The sequence below is a fragment of the Clarias gariepinus genome, chromosome 3 (assembly GCF_024256425.1).
Source record: "Clarias gariepinus isolate MV-2021 ecotype Netherlands chromosome 3, CGAR_prim_01v2, whole genome shotgun sequence".
Lineage (NCBI taxonomy): Eukaryota > Metazoa > Chordata > Actinopteri > Siluriformes > Clariidae > Clarias > Clarias gariepinus.
Genome location: NC_071102.1, coordinates 15,768,165 through 15,789,903, shown reverse-complemented (window position 1 = coordinate 15,789,903; position 21,739 = coordinate 15,768,165). Strand labels below are relative to the sequence as shown.

Here is a 21,739-nt window from a genome sequence, read left to right as displayed (position 1 = left end):
CAAGAATTACTAACATAATTTAAGTCTTTCTGACAACTAAATGTAAATTGCATCTAAGTTAGGGTTAATTTGGTTTAAGCAGCTGATTGCAGTCAAACAGTGGCATTTTTTCCACTAGGCAGTTGAATGTATTTTATGTCAGACTGCCTTATACATGTGACATGCATGTGAATGTATATTGCTTGCAAGTTTATAAAAAAGTTTATTAAAAGTAATCCCCTTATAACCAATTGTTCCAGACCTTTGACCTTTTTTTAACCACTGCTCTAGGGCATTTTCTCTAAAACACCAACCATACAGCAGGTCAGAGTCTGCCTCTAGTAACCAAGGGGAACAGTGGATGCTGGCTGATGGCATATTTAGTTGGCAACAGGCGTATTGTTTGTATATTTTTAGCTTGTTGCTAGGTAAAGAGCTGTTTTAATTAATATCTAGTTGGCATGAATTATTTTGCATGATTAATCACACTCACTAAAAACTTTGTTAATTTTCTTGAATTAACGAGATATATTTAAAACATGATGCGACAGTAACAAATTAATTTAAAACTAGAGAAAATATCCAGAGAAAATCTTAATAAAAACACTACTGGAATAATGTAATGAAACTTACACTCAACAAAAATATAAACGCAACACTGTTTCTGCTCCGATTTTTCATGAGATGGACTTAAAGATCTAAAATTCATTCCAGATACACAATATTACCATTTCTCTCAAACATTGTTCACAAATCAGTCTAAACGTGTGATAGTGAGCACTTCTGCTTTGCTGAGATAATCCATCCCACCTCACAGGTGTGCCACATCACGATGCTGATCTGACATCATGAGTAGTGCACAGGTGTACCTTCTACTGCCCACAATAAAAGGCCACCCTGGAATGTGCAGTTTTTTGCTTTATTGAGGGTCTGGGAACTCAGAACCGGTCAGTATCTGGTGTGACCACCATTTGCCTCATGCAGTGTAACACATCTTCTTCGCATAGAGTTTATCAGATTGTCAATTGTGGCCTGTGGAATGTTGGTCCACTCCTCTTCAATGGCTGTGCGAAGTTGTTGGATATTAGTGGGAACTGGTACACGCTGTCGTATACGCCGGTCAAGCACATCCCAAACATGCTCAACGGGTGACATGTCCGGTGAGTATGCTGGCCATGCAAGAACTGGGACATTTTCAGCTTCCAAGAACTGTGTACAGATCCTTGCAACATGGGGCCGTGCATTATCTTGCTGAAACATGAGGTGATGTTCATGGATGTATGGCACAACAATGGGCCTCAGGATCTCATCATGGTATCTCTGTGCATTCAAAATGCCATTAATAAAATGTACCTGTGTTCTTCGTCCATAACAGATGCCTGCCCATACCATAACCCCACCACCACCACGGGCCACTCGATCCACAACATTGACATCAGCAAAGCGCTCACCCACACGATGCCACACACGCTGTCTGCCATCTGTCCTGAACAATGTAAACCGAGATTCATCCATGAAGAGAACACCTCTGCAACGTGCCAGACGCCATCGAATGTGAGCATTTGCCCACTCAAGTCTGTTACGGCGACATGCTGGAGTCAGGTCAAGACCCCGATTAGGACGAAGAGCATGCAGTTGAGCTTTCCTGAGACGGTTTCTGACAGTTTGTGCAGAAATTGTTTGGTTATGCAAACCAATAATTTCAGCAGCTGTCTGAGTGGCTGGTCTCAGACGATCTTGGAGGTGAACCTGCTGGATGTGGAGGTCCTGGGCTGGTGTGGTTACACGTGGTCTGCGGTTGTAAGGCCGGTTGGATGTACTGCCATTCTCTGAAACGCCTTTGGAGACAGCTTATGGTGGAGAAATGAACATTCAATGCACGAGCAACAGATCTGGTTGACATTCCTGCTGTCAGCATGCCAATTGCATGCTCCCTCAATGCTTGTGGCATCAGTGGCATTTTGCTGTGAGACAAAACTGCACATTCCAGGGTGGCCTTTTATTGTGGGCAGTAGAAGGTACACCTGTGCACTACTCATGATGTCAGATCAGCATCTTGATGTGGCACACCTGTGAGGTGGGATGGATTATCTCAGCAAAGCAGAAGTGCTCACTATCACACATTTAGACTGATTTGTGAACAATGTTTGAGAGAAATGGTAATATTGTGTATCTGGAATGAATTTTAGATCTTTAAGTCCATCTCATGAAAAATCGGAGCAGAAACAAAGGTGTTGCGTTTATATTTTTGTTAAGTGCATATAGAAAACAAAATAAAAGCTCTTTAAAACACCACATAACATGTAACTGTCATGACCCGTCAAAGCCATGATTACGTGAGCACTCCTGTTCTACGTTCCCAACCGCTCCTTACATTTTACCGCCTCACTTTCCACTCTCCACACACCTGTGCGCTATTACCAATCATCTCCCTTACCTATTTAAACCGTACTCTAGCTTCCTCATTGCAGACCACACTTTGTTTTCCTGACCTTGCTCTTGTCTCACATTTCGGATTTCCACACTCACTGACTTTTCTTGGAATTTTTGACCATTGGATGTGTTTAATGACTACAAACCTGGATCACAGACTCTCTCTTGTCTTTCTGACTCTGAACCCTGCTCGCACCCGACCACAAATTTAATCCAGTGAAACTGGCCACCAACCTGTGCCATTTCATGCAGAGTCAATTCACATACAAGGCTCTCTCGCCGGCTCTCCGTGCTTCCCCATTTCTGAATTCCTCTTTAACACACCCACCCCCCATTACAAGTTCCTAGTGGTTCCAATCGGCTTAACCAACACGCCGGCAGTATTCCAGGCTTTTATTAACAATGTCCCCAGGGATTTTCTCAATGTTTTTGTCTTTGCTTACCTGGATGACATCTTAATATTCTCAAGCTCAGTCAAAGAACACAAGTCCCACGTACGCCAGGTTCTGCAGCGGCTACTGGAGAATAAACTTTACATCAAGGCAGAGAAATGTAAATTTTATTGCTCATCCACATCCTTCTTGGAATATTGCATCTACCCTGAAGGCATCCAGATGGACCCCACCAAGGTGAAGGCGGTCACTGACTGGCCAGTACCATAACTACAGCATGGTGGTGACCCCACTCACAACCCTCACGTCATCCAAGATTCCATTCCAATGGCAGACAGAGCTTTCAAGGATCATAAGCACCGCTTCACCACTGCTCCCATCCTTATCTTCCCTAACCCCTCTCTCCAGTTTGTTGTGGAATTAGGCACGTCCGAGACCGGAGTAGGGGCCGTGCTTTCTCAGTGGTCCTTTAAAACCATAAAATTTACCCTTGCTCCTTCTTCTCCCGCAGACTTACACCCCCGAAACGCAACTATGACATTTGGGACCATGAACTGTTGGCGGTAAAATTGGCCCTTGAAGAATGGAGGCACTGTCTGGAAGGGGCCGACCATCACTTCCTCGTATGGACCAACCACAAGAATCTGGAGTATTTAAAGACGGCAAAGAGGCACAACTCACGCCAAGAGCGATGTTCATTGTTTTTCTCCCGTTTCCGGTTCACGCTATCATATCGCCCTGGTTCCAAGAACGCTAAACCTGATGCCCTCTCTTTGCAATTCTCCACCTCTCAAGACACACCCACGATGGAGACGATCCTCCCTACTTAGTTCCTAATGGCAATAATCCAGCTTAATGTGGAGCACCTGGTCCAGCAGTACCTCGAACGGAAACCAGGCCCAAGCGTCATCTCACCCGACAAGCTTTTCATCCTAGTCTCGGTACAACCACAGGTGTTAGACTGGGCCCACAGTTTCAGATTGGCATGCCACCCTGGGGCAGCACGTACTCTTTTTTTTTTCTTCTTACAGTGCTTCTGGCGGTCCACTTTAAAGGAGGACGTCAAAAACCTTGTGGCCTCCTGCGACACCGAGATTACTAACCGCCCTCCTGAGGGTTTCCTTAGAACTCTTCCCATTTCCCACAGCCCTTGGTCTCATATCTCCATTGACTTCGTCACTGGCCTACCACCATCTCAAAACAATACCTGCATCCTAACCATTGCGGACCGTTTTTCTAAGTCAGCACATTTCATCCCACTACAGAAGCTCCCATCTGCGAAGGAAATGGCCGAACTGTTAATCAATCACGTCTTTCGACCTCACGGACTCCCCGTCGACATCGTTTTTGACCGCCCATCCTTACTGCCTGTGGTCTGCCAGTTAGGAAGTTGGAGATCCACTGACACATAGATGAGATGAGTCCCATGGCTCCAGCTTGGTGGTGAGTGTGGAGGGAATTATGGTATTAAATTTCCGAGCTATAGTCGATGAAGTGCATTTTCACATAATTCCCCTCCGAGTGTCCAGGTAAGTGAGAGATGTATGAAGGAGATGAGAGATAGCGTCATCCGTAGAGCGGTTTGGACGGTAAACGAACTGTAGTGGGTCCAGTGTGTCTGGTAGTGAAGAAATGATGAAGTCTTTGACCAGGCGTTTAAAGCACTTCATCACTACTGAGGTGAGGGCTACAGGACAATAATCGTTGAAGGGAAGCAGGATGAGTTTTTTTCGGGACAGGAACAATGATGGACTCTTTGAAGCATGTGGGGATCACCGACTGAGATAAAGAGATGTTTAATATCTCCGTGAACACAGGTGCTAGCAAGTCAGCGCAGGCTCTGAGGATACGACCCGAGATGCTGTCTGGTCCTGCTGCTTTCCTGGTGGTTACTCTTTTGAAGGCTCTTCTCACGTCGTGCTCGGTGATGAGGACGCGCTTCCGGTGCTGGCAGTGTCTTCCTGTCTGCAGTCGTTTGCGCCGCTAGCATTAGCATCGCTAGCGTCTTTAGCTGCAGCCTTGAAGCGAGCATAGAAAGTGTTCAGCTCGTCTGCCAGAGTTATGTCCGCATTCGTCATACCGGATGTTGTTGCTTTATAATCCGTAATTGTCCTTAGTCCCGTGTTGTAGGCAGCGGTGCAAGATCACAGAGCGTTGTGGATGGTTTTATCCACCCACGGCTTATGGTTGGAAAACGTTCTAATAGTCTTTTTTTCCATGGTATCATCCGCTAGTTTCCCAATGAATCCCACAACCGCTTCCGTAAACACGCTGACGTCATCATCGGAGCTGTTTCGGAACATGTCCCAGTCTGCGTCATCGAGTGCGTCCTGTAACGCGGCCACCGATTGGTCCGTCCAGCGCGCAACCTCCCTCTGAACTTCCTGTTTCAGCCTCTGTTTGTATTTTGGCATGAGGAAGATGGCGGCGTGGTCGGATTTACCAAACCGTGGACGAGATTGTGCCTTGTAGCTGTCTTTGACCGTTGTATAACAATGATCTTTCATAATCTCAATTATGACTTTCAACAAGCAAGTGAGTACTTGTGCTTTGATCTAATGAAATGTGGCATAATCAAGAGTGGTTCAACGCAAGACTCCTTCGTACAAGGTCCTTACCCATTATCTCAATCATGAATATTCATCATCATAAATATAGTGCTTAATGAAAAAGAACTTTTTACACGACATATTATAAAAATCACTCAGAAAAACAACTGTTTTTATTTATGGCTGATTTATACGGCATGCCAGTTAACTAAGTCATGTTAACTTAGTCATATCATGACTGATCTGGAAAGCAGATTAATCAGTTAATCAGCCCACTAGAGCAGTGGTTCTCAAACTGGGGGAATAATTTCAAGGGGTCGCGAGAGAGATAAAAAAATTATGTCTTTTTTGTGATTATAATACACACTTTTCAGTATTATAAGTAAATGCTATAAATAAATATTTTTTGGTTTGTAAAGATATTACTGATTGTGAGTGAGTGTTTAAACTGAGTGTTAAAAAAAATAAATTTGCAACTCAAAGATATGATGTCACTGTGGAGCGACTGGCTCACTAGTTATTGCTACAGCGCACAACTGCACGTGAAAACCACAACTGCCGAGATGGATAAATTTGTTATTCGCAAATCTAAAAATGTTAAGGAAATTGTGGACAGTTTGCCTGAGTCATCGGAACCATGTACATCAACCAAGCATAAGAGCAAGACCCCGTCAGACCAAAGTAGGAAATGTCGAAAATATACTTAGCAAAAAAAAGAAACGTCCCTTTTTCAGGACTGTGTATTTCCACAATAATGTTGTAAAAATCCAAATACCTTTACAGAACTTTAAACCCATTGTAAAGGTTTTAAACAATGTTTTCCATGCATGTTCAATTAACCATAATCAATTTATTAACATGCACCTGTGGAATGGTTGTCAAGACCTTAACAGCTTACAGAAAGTAGGCATTTAAGGTCACAGTTCTAAAAATGCAAGACACTAAAGAGACTTTTCTACCGACTGTGAAAAACACCCAAATAAAGATGCCCAGGGTCCCTGCTCATCTGCGTGAATGTGCATTAGGCATGCTGCAGGGAGGCATGAGAACTGCTGATGTGGCTAGGGCAATAAATTGCCATGTCCGCACTGTGAGACACCTAAGACAGCCCTACAGGGAGACAGGAAGGACAGCTGATCATCCTCGAGGTGAAAGACCACGTGTAACAATACCTGCACAGGATCAGTACATCCGAATATCACACCTGCGTGACAGGTACAGGATGGCCACAACAACTGCCCGAGTCACACCAGGAACACACAATCCCTCCATCAGTGCTCAGACTGTCTGCAATAGGCAGTCCATGAGGAGGAGATGCACTGCAGTACTTCAAGCAGCTGGTGGCCACACCAGATACTGACTGGTACTTTTAATTTTGAGCCTCCCTTCATTCAGGGGCACATTGTGAAACATTTTTAGTTTATGTCTTATGGTGTTGACTCTTTTAGTGTTCATACAAATATTTACACATTAAGTTTCCTGAAAGTAAAAACAGTTGAAAGTCAGAGGACATTTTTTTTTTTTGCTGAGTATATAGTTTATATAGATATATATAGGGAATAAAGATTTTTCTCAATGTGTAATCTGTTCAGGGGTCCGTTCTTCGCACGTCGCTTGGCACATCCAAGTGCTAATTATGATCTGGCTAATTCGGTTCTTCGAGCTCACCTGTTGTTGATGATTAGTGTAGCTGGATTGAGTTGTCTAGGATTTTTGCACGCTCGTGCGTTGGTTTAAAAGGCGATATGCATCGACAGTAGAAACACTGATCACAACCACTCCGATTGGTTGACGAATTTTTTATTTTGTAACACGTGTTATGCGCTGAAATGCCCCCTGCCATGGATTGCCCCCCCCCTACATAATCGCTATCAAATATTATGTTAGAACATAAATTCATAGGTTAATGGTTTACAAATTACAAATTACATGAGACAATAAAATAAAATAAGCAATATGAAAAGAAATATGTTGTATATGAAAAGAATTAAATATTATGTATACTTTTATATTGTTTATTATAATAAAATTAGTTTCGTCCAATTTATCATTATATATATATATATATATATATATATATATATATATATAATATTTATTTGCATATTTTTATGACAAACCCCTGAAAAATAAATGTGTTACAAAATAAACATTATACAAGAATTTGTATTAATGGTCTTGATGGCTGTCTCGTGCCTAGGGTTTATTATAATAATAATATCATATTTGATAACAATAAACCTATGAATTTATGTTCATATATAATATTTGATAGCGATTATGAGTGTGGGTGGGGGGGGGGGGGGAGTCCATGGCAGGGGGCATATACTTTTCTTTTTCCACGTGAGTCAGTCATGCTCTTTAACCAATTAGATGTGACCTCACCATTTCAACCAATCATAACCCGCCAGGAGCGCAGGCTAAATCCTGTTTACATAAAATAAACCTGCTCCAGAGCAGGTTCAAGCTTACGGATATGTTGCTATGACAACAAATGTTAGAAGCGCATCGAAAAACGAAACAATCCAAGATCAGGACAAATCCACAACAATTAAATCCACTTAGCAATGTATGAAGAACGGACCCCTGAAGTGCTTGCTCATGAAAGTATGTAGCCCGGCAAAACACATGAATGCTCAACAAGCAAAAAAAAAAAAAAAAACAAGTACACCCTTCCCATTAAAAGGTAAGCCAAAATTATTTTGATGTATAGTAAATGTAGTCAAAATACTGTGAACAGCTTATTGCTTGTTTTTGATAGTGGGGGTCACGAAATCTTGTCGATCTTCAATTAGGGGTCGCTGGCTTGAAAGTTTGAGAACCACTGCACTGGAGAACTGCTAGATTGTGCCAAAATACCATAACCATAAATGTGTTGTTTCTGCTGCCTTATTCATTCCTTCAGTTGTAAGTATGGACATGAATTCCAAATTTATTTATTTTTTACTTTGTGATCCAAACAATTGTACATATCAGTACAACTTACTGATCTGATCTGGTATTTTAAAGATGGCATAGTAGTGAGACAGTCATTCATGCATATTTATATTATTATGCTCATATATTATTATGAGACTTGGGACAAATTTCTTCATATTGGCATCAACTTGCAATTAAAAATTTTCATATAGATATATATTAGTTATTCACGCATAGATGTAGAGAACACACTGCAGCGCGGCCACATAAAGGGGCATTTTAAATAGCTGAGAAAGGGTTAAGGAGCTAATGCTGCTCACCTGCACACGTAAATATGCCCTATCTGGTTTTAATTGTCCCAAAAGACCAGTGTTGGTCACAGGGTTAAGTTCTCGCGAGCATGCGCTATCGCAGCGCGAGAGAGCCCGGAAGCGGCGTCGGGGCACGTGTGCTGGTATAAAACCGGAACCGGTGTTCCGGGAAATTCAGTTTCCCTATGTTTCCCCGGTCGCGCGCAGTGCGCGCGCAGATTCGAATCATGACGTCATTTGCTACCAAACGCTGAGAAGGCGAACGAGGATTTTAACAGTTTTTCTCTCGTTTTAAAGTGTTTTTACGAACTTTGTGAATTAAACAGATAACCTATACAAAATAATCGAGTGTCTTTTCGCTTTTTTTGTATATTCGAAGATAATTCAGACGTTTTAAGCCGCTGCAAAAGGCTGGTTTGCTGGGCAGGTACTGACATCGCGACTACTTTTATTACACGTACATTAGCTGTGTGATGATAGATGTGATACTGATTTATTCTAAATATATTTAAGGTTATACTTTGTAATTTATTATACTCAAGGGTAGAGTGTCTACTCGTGATAACCACCATACTCTTTTTTTTACCCACTCAAACATCCAGTTCTATGGTGTACAAGCACACAGGTACAGGAATTATAGGACACCACACTCATAGTTATTCATATTATTCACATCTATCTATCTATCTATCTATCTATCTATCTATCTGTCTATCTGTCTGTCTATCTTAGCACCCGCATATGATGGGGAAACATGATATCCTGAAATCCATGATATACCGTATGGATATCCATGATAAAACAGACATACATAATTGGCACAGCACTTATTATAATAGCATTTTTACATTAAATAATGTATCTGAATTGGTTATTTTTCTTTAATTTCACAAAATATGAAAACTTGAAGTTTATTAAAAATGTTAACTGGGTGAACTGATTTCCATGAGTCTCTTGTTAAAAATAGTGTTTTTTAAAAAAAACATCTCACTGTATTACCTAAGCACACATGTCTCTGAGGCAATTTCAGACATCCCTGATACTTCCACAGCCAGTAGGAAGAGGGAAACCGATTTTCCTGATGATCAGGAAAATATGTTTCCCATACTTTAAGTGAAAGACAGTGTTTTTTAAACATTTTGTGCATATTGTGTTACCTGTGCCCCATGGACACATGTCTCTGAGACAATTTCAGACATCCATGATACTTCCATAGCCAGTAGGAGGAGGGAAACCGATTTTCCTGATGATCAGGAAAATATGTTTCCCATACCTAAATTGAAAGACAGTGTTTTTAAACATTTTGTGCATATTGTGTTACCTGTGCCCCATGGACACATGTCTCTGAGGCAATATCAGACATCCCTGATACTTCCACAGCCAGTAGGAAGAGGGAAACCGATTTTCCTGATGATCAGGAAAATATGTTTCCCATACTTCAATTGAAAGACAGTGTTTTTTTTAAATATATTTTGTGCATTGTGTTTCCTTTGCCCCATGGACACATGTCTCTGAGGCAATTTCAGACATCCATGATACTTCCACAGCCAGTAGGAAGAGGGAAACCGATTTTCCTGATGATCAGAAAAATATGTTTCCCATACCTCAATTGAAAGACAGTGTTTTTTTTTTTTATATTTTGTGCATTGTGTTTCCTTTGCCCCATGTATACATGTCTCTGAGGCAATTTCAGACATCCCTGATACTTCCACAGCCAGTAGGAAGAGGGAAACCGATTTTCCTGATGATCAGGAAAATATGTTTCCCATACCTAAATTGAAAGACAGTGTTTTTTAAACATTTTGTGCATATTGTGTTACCTGTGCCCCATGTATACATGTCTCTGAGGCAATTTCAGACATCCCTGATACTTCCACAGCCAGTAGGAAGAGGGAAACCGATTTTCCTGATGATCAGGAAAATATGTTTCCCATAATTTAATTGAAAGACAGTGTTTTTTAAACATTTTGTGCATATTGTGTTACCTGTGCCCCATGGACACATGTCTCTGAGGCAATTTCAGACATCCATGATACTTCCACAGCCAGTAGGAAGAGGGAAACCGATTTTCCTGATGATCAGGAAAATATGTTTCCCATACTTCAATTGAAAGACAGTGTTTTTTATTTTTTATTTTTTGTGCATTGTGTTTCCTTTGCCCCATGGACACATGTCTCTGAGGCAATTTCAGACATCCATGATACTTCCACAGCCAGTAGGAAGAGGGAAACCGATTTTCCTGATGCCTGGGAAAATACGTTTCCCATACTTCAATTTAAAACATAAATCCAGTAGAGAAAGGGAAACAGATTTTTTAAATTTTGAGTTTCTAAACCTGATTACAGAACCTTGAGTGTTTACAGGCTTAATGTATGCTTGATTTTTTTGTTTGTTTCTGATCCTCTATTCATTCATCTTATGCTTCAGACATCTGATTACTTAGATGTATTGTAATACTTAACTATCTCTATATATTATACGACTTATTTAGTATTTTTTTAATTAAATAGGTTTGCCTATGTCTTTACAATGGTATAATAAGGGTATAAACATTTAAGAATCTATGGACATAAAGATTTTTTTTTTTTTTTTAGGATTAAAAATTTCCTATATAATCAGGCCCTTTCCAAACCTTTTCCAAAAATACCTATTTAGTTTCATACATTTTGTAATATCATATTTTGCCATTTAGTAGTGAAGACTATGTTGTTTTTGTTATTGAGTCACTGCGCCAGTAAGTTGTGGTGGACGAAAGAAGTTTTTCAGTTGTTTATAAATTTGGATGGAGACAGGATGGATGCGACACAATATAACGAAATTTTGAATTATTTAACAACAGGAAAATATCCTGATTCCCGAACAAAATCGGAGAAATACGTAATTCGACGACGTGCAAAACAATATGTAGTAAAAGGTAATAGTCTGTCCTAAAATTTTGTTAGCTAGTTGGCCCGGTTGGTTACAAATAACTAACAGGCCTACCTGTATATGTTATTATTGCACAGTTCGTTTTTTGTTATAAATGTAAATGCTTCTATATTAAAATTAATCTCTGGCCTGTGACACACATTAACGTGCAACTGAGGTTATACTTAATTTATTGAATTTTTTTAACAGGTGGAGTGCTTTTTTATGTGCGTCACAAGGGCACAAATCTAGAAATTTGTGTTAAAGTCGTGCGTACTGCTGAGGAGGCAGACAATATTTTTAAAGAATTTCATGCCAGTTCAACAGGTGGGCATAGTGGAAAGGAAAAAACCCAGGACGCAGTTTCTAGACGTTATTACTGGCCCGGGATGACCATCGATATTGAAAACTGGGTAAGTTTCTAATTATTTACCATCTATTAAAAAAAAGACATTAAGCGTTTTTTTCCCTAATGTCTATATTACTACTGATACTGCCAGACGATGTATTAACATGTTTTTTTCCCACCACTATGACATAAAGACACCTTAAACCAACATTGTTTATCTCTCGCTTGTTTATCTGGCTTTTTATATTTAACAGTGTTTTTAAGTAAGTATTAACCCTTTTAGGAAAGACTAAACCACGTCTGTTCCGTTTTAGTGATATCATGTGATCATATGCAATTATTCACACACTGTACATAGTAAAATCGCCAATGTTTTAATATTTTTACTCGGTAAATTTGAGTCCAACTGGATGTACTGTAATTGGACACTGTAGGGTGTTAATTCAAATTCAGGAGGTCACTTTAGCACCCCCCCATGGACTACTGAAATTAGGTTTAATAGGATTGTTGGACCCTATAAACTGATCAGAACTGGTCTGTGGTCATGAATCAACAGAGACAAAAATCATAATCATAACTAATACTACTACTCTTCTTCTTCTTTTTGTTATTATTATTATAATTTTTTTAATTGTCATTAATATTATTTATGACAATAATATCATTATTATTATTATTAACAGAAAAAAATTTCAGTTCTGGCCCATTGTCTCCCGCCGCAGCTGCCCAGAGCCCACCGTCTCCCGCCGCAGCTGCCCAGAGCCCACCGTCTCCCGCCGCAGCTGCCCAGAGCCCACCGTCTCCCGCCGCAGCTGCCCAGAGCCCACCGTCTCCCGCCGCAGCTGCCCAGAGCCCACCGTCTTCCGCCGCAGCTGCCCAGAGCCCACTGTCTCCCACCCCAGCTTTTAAATCACTCTCCAAATTTGAGCAAAGTACCTGACATTTTTATTGTATACATCTAATTTTTTATACACCACAATGTGAATTGCTTTAGTTCGAAAGTTCTCACAAAATATATATATTTTTTATTTTTGCTAAACTTTGGCAGGTGTTGATGCAGCTTGGTCAGGCAGCGTTGGAGATAAAAAACATTTCTACTGTCTAGAATTGGTGCTTATAAATTGTTCAACTGGGACATAGCACGACTTGCACCTGGAAGAGAACTTGAGAGTGAGGTAGGACCATCCTACATGGTTTGCACAAGGTAACACTACATAAACTTCCAATATAACAGCATCAATAAAAAATAACATTTGTCTTTCTAAAGGTTATAAATGCCTACATATTTGCCTTGGTAAAGCAGCATAACGAAGAGAAAACTGAAAAAGCATTTTTCATCGATTCCTTCGCTATGACCAAGGTGTGGCAGGGATCCTACAACATCCTTAGAAAGGTACAGGATTACAGGAACAGAAACCTTATAATGAGCAAAGCTGTAATCAAGAGTATTAAAATAATTATATATAAGTACTGTTTAAATATTTTTGTTTTAGCTGGACCCAACTGAGTTCAAGATGATTCTTGGTGTCATTGGTGAACATGGACACTGGACTAGTGCTGTAAGTAGGCATACATGCATAAAGTTATAGTTCATGAAATAGAAACTAACTATTTCCTTACACCTCATCTTGTAAGATGGCATGGTATTCCAAGAATGCATATTTTCTTCTTTCTCTTTACTTCTCTCCAATCACCTGCTTAAATTTCTAACTTATTGATCTTACATAAATTCCCTGGCAAATTATTATCTTCGTTGTGAGTCATTGTTTTTGTTCCTATTTTAAAGCTGCAACCTCTCTGTAGATTAATTTGCTGTTGCATCTATTATGTAGTATGCATTGTTTTATTTATATATACATATATATATATATATATATATATATATATAGATAGATAGATAGATAGATAGATAGATAGATAGATAGATTGCATTGTGGCATTTGTTTCAGGCCATGTATCCATTGTAAAAAAAGACAGTCTATCTGGATTCACTGGGAGAATCTGAGCTAAAAATACGTAAATGCCTTGACAGCACAAGGTACCAATTACACATTCTCTCTCTCTCTCTCTCATATATATATATATATATATATATATATATATATATATATATATATATATATATTTTATTACATTTCACGTTATGAAGTAGTTGGACAAATTAACATTCTAAATATTAGGATTGTTTTTAATACTTGTATACGTGGATGAATGTCCTTTGTTGAAGACTTGGCATTTTGTCTTTTATAGCAAGATATGAGATTTTTTTTATGGATTTCAATTATAGCTCCCCTTACTTGCATCAGAACCTCTATATACTGCATGTTGAGAGTTCCTATGAACAGCTACCAAATGTTAATTTAACATTTTGAATCAAATCCTGTTTTTTTTTTATCTTTTTTAAAATTTATTATAGAGCCTTTATGAGAAGTAAGGGGTGCAATGTGTCAAGGTGGAGGTGTATGACTCTCCCACACTCACTACAAAGAGATGGAGTGTCATGTGGTGTATTTGTGTGCAAGGTATGCCAGACATACATAATAATATTTCTTCAATAAAATAATAAAATTTTTTCAATTTTATAACATTTTTAAATTGTGTAGTTCGCACAGAGGTTACTCTAGGATCAGCCTGTGTGGTTCTCTAATGAAACCCAGCTCATTGATAAGCATCGGAGAAAAATGGCAGTTAGACTTCTCCAGGAATCGGGTAAATAATTTGATGTGTATCAATAAGATGAATGAATATAGATATTCATTTTGTTATTTTTTAAGATATGTTTTTTTTTTTTATCTGTATAACTTATGGTTAACAGATGACATCAGTGAACTCTGTTCATTTTGCGGAGAAGTAGAGACAGACAACTCATGGATAAAAGACAATATCTAGGCACAAACCCATTTTATCTAATATGGTGACCTGTAGAAAAACTAAATAATTAATGTACAGAGAAAACCCACACTTATGCTATTGTTTAGAGAACTGAGAACACTATTGAAAGGCAAATGTCAAGGCTGGACTGCTACAATCTAGATGATAATACATCATCAGGAAAATCTGTTTCCCCCCTCCCCAATGGCTGTAAAAGTATCAGAGATATCTTAAATTGCCTCAGAGACATGTGTACATGTGGAAAAGATAACACAATGCACAGTTGATGTGATTTTGTTTATCTTTTAGATTGCCTGCAGTGCCTGCGATAGGTGGATTCACATGTTTTGCAGTGGAAACCCACGAACGGATGTGGACTTTTTTTGTGCGCAGTGTGAAGTTCTAAGACCCCCCCCCCTGCCCCCCCCCCCAATTACTTTGTAATTGATTTATTATTTGCATTTAAAAATTTGTTTATTTATTTAAAATGTATTTAATTTGTTTTCCTTTTTCTTTTTTAATTCATTTTTTTTTTTACATTTTTATAATGTTTAATTTCACAATCTGAAAGGTATATTTATGTTTAGCACACAGACCTGACCTTTGCATTTAAAAATAGCAGCTGACTGTTGGCAGTGTTGTGGTTCTTACTTAATTGCCTAATACCATTTACAAATGGTATCAAATCCAATTAACAAATAGCCAGTATTGTTCTTTATTGTATAAAATAAATCACAAATAAAAAAAACACTGAATTAGAAGGTGTGTCCATCCTTTTGACTGGTACTGTACATAAATACATACTGTGTGTGTGTGTGTATATATATATATATATATATATATATATATATATATATATATATATGCATGTGTAACAAAACACAAATACACACGCACACAGTTCTTCTGTGTTACTTTGTCACATTCGCTTATATATTTTCATATAGAACCTGACATGCAAATATTATTTTGGAATATAAGACATGTATGCCTGTAGCAAAGATAAAATAGTGATCAGAATGGTTTAAAAAAAGCACTGTCTTTTCAATTAAAGTATATGAAAACAAATTTGTCTGGGCATCAGGAAAATCTGTTTCCCTATTCCTACTGGCTGTGGAAGTATCAGGGATGTCTGAAATTGCCTCAGAGACATGTATACATGGGGCAAAGGAAACACAATGCACAAAATATTTAAAAAAAAACACTGTCTTTCAATTGAAGTATGGGAAACATATTTTCCTGATCATCAGGAAAATCAGTTTCCCTCTTCCTACTGGCTGTGGAAGTATCAGGGATGTCTGATATTGCCTCAGAGACATGTGTCCATGGGGCACAGGTAACACAATATGCACAAAATGTTTAAAAAACACTGTCTTTCAATTAAAGTATGGGAAACATATTTTTCTGATCATCAGGAAAATCGGTTTCCCTCTTCCTACTGGCTGTGGAAGTATCAGGGATGTCTGATATTGCCTCAGAGACATGTGTCCATGGGGCACAGGTAACACAATATGCACAAAATGTTTAAAAGCACTGTCTTTCAATTTAGGTATGGGAAACATATTTTCCTGATCATCAGGAAAATCGGTTTCCCTCCTCCTACTGGCTATGGAAGTATCATGGATGTCTGAAATTGTCTCAGAGACATGTGTCCATGGGGCACAGGTAACACAATATGCACAAAATGTTTAAAAAACACTGTCTTTCAATTAAAGTATGGGAAACATATTTTCCTGATCATCAGGAAAATCGGTTTCCCTCTTCCTACTGGCTGTGGAAGTATCAGGGATGTCTGAAATTGCCTCAGAGACATGTATACATGGGGCAAAGGAAACACAATGCACAAAATATAAAAAAAAAAAACACTGTCTTTCAATTGAGGTATGGGAAACATATTTTTCTGATCATCAGGAAAATCGGTTTCCCTCTTCCTACTGGCTGTGGAAGTATCATGGATGTCTGAAATTGCCTCAGAGACATGTGTCCATGGGGCAAAGGAAACACAATGCACAAAATATATAAAAAAAAAACACTGTCTTTCAATTGAAGTATGGGAAACATATTTTCCTGATCATCAGGAAAATCGGTTTCCCTCTTCCTACTGGCTGTGGAAGTATCAGGGATGTCTGATATTGCCTCAGAGACATGTGTCCATGGGGCACAGGTAACACAATATGCACAAAATGTTTAAAAACACTGTCTTTCAATTTAGGTATGGGAAACATATTTTCCTGATCATCAGGAAAATCGGTTTCCCTCCTCCTACTGGCTATGGAAGTATCATGGATGTCTGAAATTGTCTCAGAGACATGTGTCCATGGGGCACAGGTAACACAATATGCACAAAATGTTTAAAAAACACTGTCTTTCACTTAAAGTATGGGAAACATATTTTCCTGATCATCAGGAAAATCGGTTTCCCTCTTCCTACTGGCTGTGGAAGTATCAGGGATGTCTGAAATTGCCTCAGAGACATGTGTGCTTAGGTAATACAGTGAGATGTTTTTTTTTAAAAAACACTATTTTTAACAAGAGACTCATGGAAATCAGTTCACCCAGTTAACATTTTTAATAAACTTCAAGTTTTCATATTTTGTGAAATTAAAGAAAAATAACCAATTCAGATACATTATTTAATGTAAAAATGCTATTATAATAAGTGCTGTGCCAATTATGTATGTCTGTTTTATCATGGATATCCATACGGTATATCATGGATTTCAGGATATCATGTTTCCCCATCATATGCGGGTGCTAAGATAGACAGACAGACAGATAGATAGATAGATAGATAGATAGATAGATAGATAGATAGATAGATAGATAGATGTGAATAATATGAATAACTATGAGTGTGGTGTCCTATAATTCCTGTACCTGTGTGCTTGTACACCATAGAACTGGATGTTTGAGTGGGTAAAAAAAAAGAGTATGGTGGTTATCACGAGTAGACACTCTACCCTTGAGTATAATAAATTACAAAGTATAACCTTAAATATATTTAGAATAAATCAGTATCACATCTATCATCACACAGCTAATGTACGTGTAATAAAAGTAGTCACGATGTCAGTACCTGCCCAGCAAACCAGCCTTTTGCAGCGGCTTAAAACGTCTGAATTATCTTCAAATATACAAAAAAAGCGAAAAGACACTCGATTATTTTGTATAGGTTATCTGTTTAATTCACAAAGTTCGTAAAAACACTTTAAAACGAGAGAAAAACTGTTAAAATCCTCGTTCGCCTTCTCAGCGTTTGGTAGCAAATGACGTCATGATTCGAATCTGCGCGCGCACTGCGCGCGACCGGGGAAACATAGGGAAACTGAATTTCCCGGAACACCGGCAAGCGACCCGACACGGAGAGATGACATTCACCGTGCTGTTGTTTAAGAGAGAGAGAGTTTGTTTGGCGGATCCAAAAGATTTCTTTTCCCGGGCGGATTAATCTCATTGGACACTCAAAATTCACCTTTCTCCCGTGCATCATTTCACACACTGCAATATCATTGACTCTGGACTGTCATAAACACACCCGCATACGACACACACAGTGTTTATATTTGTATAGATATTTGTAAATATTGGTTTGTGGTGCACCCTGTTTGTTTATTTATTGGTTTGTTTTGTAAAACACACTTTGGTCTGGTTTAGTAATTGTTTTTGTGTCGCGCCTTATATTGTCCCGCCTCGGTTGCGCAATACCGGAAATGCTGTTTTACAAGCCCATATTTGGATTCTTGACCCCGTAGCATAGTAACTAGTGGTTTAAATAAATCCAAGCGTTACAACACTTCAGGTTTAATGTTTTAAAAATTCCTTATATCAATAAGCATTTAAGTGTAATTTGCTAGATATAAGATTTTCTTTAAATTTAGTTTTAAAAGGAAGAAAATGTAATGAACATTTTATTTTTTAAAAAATCTTATTGTTTTAAATATATCATATTTTGCTGTCAAACTGTTTATAATACACTTAAAGATAAAGTTTTTTTTTAAATTAATTTATAGGTTCTATGTCTTGGTCAGCAATGCTGCATAGCAGTACTAGACTTCTAAAGCACAGTTTTTTTGTGCATTGCTGCAGCAACGTACATATGCCATGGGCATCTTTCAAAAATAAAGGACTTTTAGGGGCACAGTGATGGCGGAAAGGTGAACACTACATTCTGCCACTCAGTCAATTTTTTGTTGTTGTTTTTATCTTAAAAACTAATTATGCTATTTATGAAGCTATATGTAAAAATAAACATTTTGTGACATGTCCTTAGACTTCTGTCTACAATCTTTTGACAAAATAGTAAGAACACAAAAGAACAAAGACAAAGCTAGGAGATTTATTCGATAAAAAGATCTTGCTATGCTTCCAGATGTTACAGGAACGAAATTGCCTGCAAAAGGGTGTTTTTTTTTTTTGTTTTTTTTACAGAGACTAGGCCTAGGTCTCTCTATTAATGACACAGACTAGCAGAAGTCTGGAACTACAGTATGCAATAGACATACCTGTCAGCAATCGAACCAAGTCTACTTAATTTAAGATTCTAAATCATAGGTTATCCATCCTACCAACTTTTGCAACTAGGATAAATATTTTGCTATTTTGATTTAAGTACACTTCAACAAAAAAGTCCATATTATTACTTTTTCCTCTTCTTCTTCTTATTATTATTGGTATCCTAATCCAGTATAGGGTGTTTTATATGTTGTTTATATGATGTACCTACCTTCTAATATCTGGTTATGAGGCCTTTTTCTGATCTCTGATGTGAAAAGCAACTATGGCATGGACCTAAGAGAGACTTCCTTTTTTTAACCCTACTGTATTCATGTATGAACTGAGCTGTTCTGTTCATTTGGTTATTTTGTTCATGAAAAATCTAATAGATTATTTTATGTGTATGTAATAAACATAAGAACACAAGACATGGAGAAAAGACAAGCAGAGACAAAAGAAGCTGTTTTTCATTATTTGTCTTAATTTGTTATTAGACACACCACAGTGAAACCATAACCTCTATTTCATAACTATAAATAGAGCCTTTTTCGCAGAGAGCCTGCAGTGGATTTTCTTCATGAAACAGGATACCTGATCTAAAATTGTGCTTCACACTCAAAGTATCCTGTGTGCAGCTAACCCAGGCCCAGAATTGGAAGTAAAAACACACTACTTGATATTTTGGGGATCAGACTGTGACTTATATTTACTATAGTAATGACATTATTTATTAAGCATGATCACATAATGAGGATTATAACTCTTAAGGCTAAATTTATAATAAGTTGTGAGAGATAGTTGATGGGTATTTGTTTGTTTGCTTGTATGTTTGTTAGCTTATAATTATACAAGTTACTGCTAAGTAAGTAGTAAAACAGCACATTTGACAAAAAGCATGACCACAAAAGCTCAATCAATATTACCTACTGTTTCTTAAAATGTTTTAAATCAATGAAAGATGATCTAGATTGATCTTAAAAATTACACTATCATTGTCACAAATAGTTGCAAAAATAGTATTTTGTAAACAGCTTGACTTTCATAGTTCATAGACAACAACTTTTGAACAGATATTCAATAATATTTAAGATTCTTTATTAATCCCAGAGGGAAATTGCGTTAAGCAACTGCCTTATCCTGATTAAGGATAGCTAATGCTGAGAACACTGGAATCAAGGCAGTTCAACTCATATTCAAATACGTTTAGCCAATAGAACAAAATGTGAAACACCATGACACAAGGGTTTCCAAATTACAAAGCACAAGATGATAGAAACGTCCAGACTATACAGCCCTGTTTAATCAAGAACAAACCACGGCCTCATTACAGCAAAAACTACATTAGTGATTTCATTCCCAGAACACAGGTACTTTTTCTTTTCTGAAACAATTTGAATTTGCACAATTTGTGAAATAATTAAGGCAGAATAGCTCTTGACTTGTTTGTGGGCTGTATGTCAGTTTCAAGTGGACAGAATGACCTGAATTTTGTCGAGACAAATCACTTACAGGTTTCCAAGACTGGTCCATGAAACATGACACTTGTACTCCCTCCCCCACCTTATACAGTATGCAGGTCTATGTGGGATATTAAAAACGTCAGCTTAACCAATATACTAAATGTATTAAATCAATATTTTGACAAAATAGTCAACACACACCATATTACAAAATCTTACATGCTATATTTTACACTGAAAGCCTCACTTTTCCTAAATTGTGTTTTTTTATGGTGAATCAGTTATTGATATATTGTTACTTAAAAGTAATTTATCTTCATTTATTTAACATGTTTTTGTTACACACTCACAATCACAAGTGCGACTCCACAGTTTTGGTCAAAGTTAATAAAAACAAAAATGTTGCATCAATGTTAAACTTATTATACAATATTAAACAATATTTCCAACCATGCAGAGATAGTCATAAAGAATGAAGCTTGGCATATTTACCCATATCTATCCCTTGTGTCGCTTGTAAAATCTAATAAAGTTAAGTCAGTCTTACCTCAGAGCAGAAAATAATTCCTGGATGCTGAAGCTGTATACTGTATATATGATCTATTTCAATATGATGTTAATATTACTTTTCTGCTCTTTCTATATAAATAGGGTGGGAGTAAAGATCCTGCTGGTTGATTGAATTATTTCTGTTTGACTAGATAAGCAAAAATAAAAAAATGGATAACACGTTGCAGTTCGTTAAAAGAAGGCACAGTATAATGAAGGAACACCAAAGCAATGAAGAGGGAGAGTTTATAAAGAGACGTGACTTTCCATGCATGTGACTATATTTAACAGGGCCTCTATGCTCCCTCTATGCCCACACACCCACACCCACACACACAGACACATGTACACACGCACACACACATACACACACGCGTGTGTAATTCAATAACAATAGTACACTGACTGCCCGAAAAAAGACAAGTCATTTGGATTTAAGTAAATGCATATTTAAGTACCTTTATTTGATTATTACTGAAGTTGTATGTTCTTGCTGGCAAACATATTACATACAATAAAAATACAT

The 21,739-nt window shown here is 37.9% G+C and overlaps 1 protein-coding gene across 1 annotated transcript in view; it reads right to left on the bottom strand.

Annotated features, from left to right (window-relative positions):
* filip1l (filamin A interacting protein 1-like) overlaps positions 1-21,427 on the bottom strand; it is an 87,721-nt gene extending 66,294 nt beyond the window's left edge. Inside the window, exon 1 of the mRNA XM_053491316.1 lies at positions 21,212-21,427. The gene's annotated coding sequence lies outside the window, so the exon portion shown is untranslated. The remainder of the gene's footprint in view (positions 1-21,211) is intronic.
* Between the last annotated feature and the right edge of the window lie 312 nt (positions 21,428-21,739).